Source organism: Bacillus rossius, chromosome 6 (assembly GCF_032445375.1).
Source record: "Bacillus rossius redtenbacheri isolate Brsri chromosome 6, Brsri_v3, whole genome shotgun sequence".
Classification (NCBI taxonomy): Eukaryota; Metazoa; Arthropoda; class Insecta; order Phasmatodea; family Bacillidae; genus Bacillus; species Bacillus rossius.
In genome coordinates, this window is record NC_086334.1 from 12898652 (window position 1) to 12904511 (window position 5860).

The following is a 5860-nucleotide window of genomic DNA, read 5'->3' on the forward strand; positions in this document are numbered from 1 at the left end:
ATTTCAGGAGATGCGTGTCTTTGTAATTTGAATCGAACAAGAAGCATTTTAAGAAACATATCGTAATTTATAATATTTATAATATATATTACACATATAAAATTGTAATAAAGCCACTTTTATGTAAATTGCAAATAAAATCTACCTATTGTAGACGAAAATTTCTTATAGTTTTCTTTTATGTTCTAAAAATCATATATATATATATATATATATATATATATATATCACATTTTCATGGGCCCGATAAATGCCGTATTTTTGGACAAGTCATGTCCAAAATGATAAATGAAATACGGTAATGGAAATTCTTGGTCGAGTATGTTATGGGAAAAATCCGAACAATTGGTTCGAAATGGGGAAGAATTTTTGAAAAACGGAAAAATCGCAACAACTCCCATAATATGAATAATATCGAATCCGTTTTAACGTATGATAACTCGGAGTACCTAATGCCGAAAAAGGTTTTCTAAATAAATTTTTGATACGACCAGCCATAACTGCATGGGTTCAAAAATATTTTCACCGCACAAAAAAAAAACGTAACTGCCTTAGTAGACACCTTATCAAATCTATTTAAATTGTTTGTAAATATCATAATTATTTTCCAAAACAATGTTTGATAAGATGCTTGGTTTTGAGAAGGATAGAAAAAGAATTAAAAATTTTGTACCATGATCGCTATTAAATTCCTTTGTATTTATTTCATACATTTTACATATTATGTTCAACAATCGATTAAAATATTTTTGTTGACTAAGGAAGCCATGTATTTGAAATTGCTTGTAGGACAGAACTCCACTTATCTAAACACACGACCCTGTTTCCTCTTACGACGGCAGCGCACGCTCTTGTACTGATAAGACATATCTTTAACAGCTATTTCCACGGAAAATGTAGAAGCAATTGAGTTGGAGCTGCTTTTAAAAACTAATTCAATTTATTGTGAACATTTTTCACGCTTTCGTCCCCCATCTATCTTTAATAGAAAAAATGTTTTCCGCTGGTCAACTTTTTGATGTGTCAGTTTGTGAGAAAATGCATTTCAATATATTAAAAAAATTATTTAAGTGAAACCTGTACAGTTTTTGTCTTAACATTTGTTTGGTGGCGTCCTAAGGCATTAATTTACTAATAAAAAAAATCTGAATGAAATTCACAGGTAGGTTTTCTTTTTTTGATGTGAAACATATCGGAATACTTCAAAACAGTTCGCAGCGAATAAGTTATGTTTTTTAATTTTTTCGGACACTTAAAATATTTTTAAGTATTCAAAATAAGCATTGCCTGATGCGTATTTCGATTCTATACAATATGAAAAAAAGCTTGGTCCAAAAATTAAAAATTTTAAATTTCGTTTGATATTTGGCAACAACGCACGAAGAAACAAGGACAGTGCTAACGGCAATCGGCGTGTGTTAAAGAGAGAGAGAATGCGCCCATTTGCTTCCACACTGCAATCTAAGAGTGGGATGCTCTATAGTTCCAGTGATCGCCGCAGACGAGCGCCACCAGCGCCGCCAGCGAGGTGACAGGTGTTCGTTCACCTCGGACCGCTGGCTTGCGTCTCGGAAACAAAGAAACAAGAGAGCAGCGGGCCGTCACGCGTCCTGTTCCGTCCCTCTCCCGCGCGGAGGCATAAAGGCGTCCACCCGCGAAATGTTGTTCCGTCACACGGTGTTATGAATTATTGTAAGGAGGCGGCATGCTGTGACGAAGTTGAAGTCACTTTTTAACCTCGCCATCACCCTGTTGTTCCGCCCAAAACATCGCGGAAAAGTTTCTTGATAACGCAAGTAAGTATGAATTAAAATCTCCATATTTAAAAACAGTCACTTTCATTTTTTTATAAAAAGGTAGATAATTTAAAATTCTTACCACAATAAAAAAAACTACACTTCAGCCAATGTTTTGATCGCCTAACTTATATGGCGCAACAATTAGCTGAAGAAAGAAAAGGCTTCACGCACTTACCATGTAATATTGTACACGTGGCCACCCCCCTGTTGAGTTAGGCCGTAATTACAATAGACCGTCGCCTACGTCTGTCAATCACGTGACCGGCAGCGAATAAGATGGCCAGATAAATTTAATCCGTCCGTCCGTCCGTCAAAAGTTTGGTAACTTCATACCTACTTTAGACGGACGGAAAATGTGAAATTATAACCTCGAATTGTCCCCTAGGTTTTTGCGTGTCAAATCTTATCGTACTAGAAGGTATTAAAAGTTTGTTTGTTTGTTTGTTTAGCTGCTTCAGAAAGTATTTTTTAAACTTACTTTTGAACACGTTTTAAACGTTTTTTTTTTACCGGACCCGGAAGAAACGCCGCCGCACGTGGCGGGGAAAGCGCGCGGCTCGCGGGTGAAAGTCGTCGGATGAATTCCCTGCGATGTAGGACAGCGGCCGCGAATCGATCCAGTAACTACAGATCGGCACCTGAACGTAAGGATGAAAAAAAAAAAAAAAACGCCGTGGCTCTGAACGACCACCGCAGTTCACCACAGGCAAGAAAGTTCGCATTATGCCGCCACCGGTGTAGTCAGGGAGAAGCAAGGAGAAAACAAGATCTCCCCTTAAACACATTTTTTTTAAATAATAACGCACCTCAGCATAATATAAATTTATTATGACTTAATTTACTGCCGCCGAATATGCAATGTCATAGAGTAGCCTTCTCTTTGAACACGTATTAGAACATTATCATAAACAGTGGTTGTGTACGGAACTACCTTCCGTAAGTGGCAATTTTTATCTAAGAATTGCAGGTTTTGAAAAGCAACTAAGGGTCTACTGATAGCATTAAAAATGTATTTTAGAGCATTATTTTAGTAAAAATTTCCAAGATGAAGACTTCCTCCTAATTTCCCTAGCTTGTCGTATTACATAACCTCCTCCTCCTCCCCTCCCCCCCCCCCCCCCCCCCCCCCCCGCCACCACGAAGAAACATCCATTTGCAAAATATATTCTTACTAGCTGAAGTACCCGGCGTTGCCCGGACTAAACGCATCATAATGTAAGGAACATAACTACCGAATTTCAAGTTTGTAGGACATACACTTGAAAAATGGGAAATTTATAATTTTAAACTCCAATTGATTGCACAATCTCGGTGCATCAAGGCTACGCATCAGCAAAACCAGGGACGCCAATCTTCAGCTTCATTTTTTGAGAAGGCAAGACGTGACGGACTCACCAAACAAATTCAAGGCAACGCCATCTATTGACGAAGTTCTAAATTAAACTGTTATTAGCGGCCTTTAGTTTACTAGCAGCCGCGAGATTCACTAAGAGGATGGGTTTCGCTAAGTAGAAGGATAGGAAGTTGCCAAGACCTTACTGTATGACCGTGTGGTGGACATAGAGAAATGACAAACACTGTCCATAAACTATCATATGCAAAAATAATGTTGCTCCGTTGCTGCATGAAAGGACAAACAGAAAAAAAAAACACTTTCGCATTTATAATATAAGTATGTAGGGATAGCTCTCTTTTCTCCCCTCTCCTCTCCTTTCTTTAATCCTGACTACGCCTGTGAACTAAGCTTGTACATTCACTGCCTGCGCCGAGCGAGGCGGCTAACCGGGAGAGCTCGGACTCCTGTAGCCCGCCGTCTCCCGAAATAACTCCAGCCAAGAGCCGGCAACGTTTCCTGGCATGGGTTAATTCATTCACGCGATGTGAAAAAACCCAAATCAGCAGTGCAGTTGTTTATTTACTGGTTCGCTTCTGACAAAACCACGTGTCATTCGTTCGCTTTGTTCGCGTACGAGTATAGAATTATGTAAGAGTCCCAGTGACGAAAAATACTTCATTCTTAATTGTAATGCTTGTTGTCTTCGACATTTCGGTGGGGGAAAAAAGGGGGTTGGGGAAGGAAAGAACCACTTTGCCCGCTGTATGCTTCTAAATTCTTTCATTTTGCTGAAGGAATGATAGATTTTTTTTTTTTATAATTTTGGGGATTATGTATATTCTGTACACTCCCCCCTCCCCCCCAAGTCACTTTCTTTCAACAATATTTCACTTCGTGTTCTCTAGAGAGAAATGACATAGGGGAATCTTAGTACTGGGCGGTTGTTCACATGGTTGCGAAAAAAAATCCGATTCGTAATGGGCTAGATATTAATAGTAAGACGTTTTCCGTGTGGGTTTTCTTATAAGTCTATTTATTCCGTCGATAGAGACTTATGTTTGATGTCAAACAGATCAGAATATTGAAGGTCTTTTTTTTTTCTTATAGGCCTCTCACCCAAATGTATCGAAAATATTAAAAGTTACAATGTGTTTACTTCTTGCATTTTAAAGAAGTTTTCACTTCAAAAATTAACTGTTTTAAGTAGCCTATGTACATTCAAACAAATTATCATTACATTATATAGTTGTGTCCAAGCTTTCGTGCTCTATGAGGTACATCTGGCAACAGAGCACGCCGAAACAAGGACAGCGCTATCGGTAGATACCGTGCACTGGAAAGAGAGAGTGGAGTGGGGTCGTTACCACAACGCCGACAGCTAGAAAACTGCTGTGTACCACAACGCCGAAATAACAACTGAATGAATTTGCGTGTGTTTCTTAAATGTACCTTAAGGGGCCCGCCTCGTCAGGGGTGTATGTGTGTTAGTGAGGCGGGATGATAAGCGCGACGCTCGCCGGTGCTTCCAGCGCGGCATAGCCTCTAAGCGCAAGTCTGAACTGGCGCGCATTCGTCTCGTCGTCACGGGATAACTGTGATATTTGAGCGGTGACCGTAAAATTATATGGCGGAGAAATGAAGATAAAGGTGTTATGCAAGCCCCTTAAGTGCTTTCAAGAATCTGTACTGATTGTTTTATGCCTAAAAATTACTCTGAAAACACGCGTTTTAGGCATTTTAACGCTTCTAAAAATACTGTTTAAAAACTTAATCCGAAATTAAAAGTACTTTTCGGTCCTCAGCGAACTCTTAAATGCTATTCGTAAATAGGCCCCACTCGGATATCTTGAGTAGTTTTGAAATCGCGTTGTTTTTCCTGAAGCTCTGCACACCGTATGTGTGACCAGGTAGGCGGGCCCCTTAACGCCGAAATACCACAATCAAACCTGTGGTAATTCGGCGTTGCGGTACACAGCAGTTTTCTAGCTGTCGGCGTTGTGGTCAATTTGGCATTTCGGCGTTGTGGTATTTCGGCGTTGTGGTAACGACCCCAGTGGAGTGCGCGCTGCGAACAGAGGATGGGACGCGCCAGAGAAGTAGTGTCTTCTCCTCCTCCGGCCTGCGGCAGCCGGCGCGTCTGGCCGCGGGGGACTTGTTGCGAGAGTGACGTCATGCGCGGCGGTGACCTCGACTGATCAGCGCCATCTCGCCGTCCTCCCCGCGAGGGTCGCTCTCTCAGGCGGACCTCGGAGGCGACGGAGCGGGTCAAGTCCGGAGGGCACAAGCCCGCCTGCCAGGCCTCGCCTCCAGCGCCCGCTGTGCTTCTGAAAGACAAGGCACTCGTGATAACTAGGGACACCTGTATTTCGCGATTTCATTTCATGTCAAGGTATTACACAAAACACTGTAGCTTTTTCTAAGAGTCATGGCTAGAGACCTGCAAGATTCGCGGATTCATTGACCTCTAGGATAGACTCCACAGTCCTTTAAATACTCGCGGAAATGACACCTGTTCATTGGCTACTGACGCGTGAGACGTCTCAACTAGGCTGTCCGTAATTCGGCACTTTCTTGGTTTAGTGTTTCCCATTGGCTCACAGTTCCCCGGATAAAATGTGGGCCAATCGCAGAAGCGGTACGAAGGTATAGTTGTTCTGATGCTAGCCTATCGCGACATGAATCCGCGAATTTTGCATGTCTCTAACTATTATTTATTATTAATGTA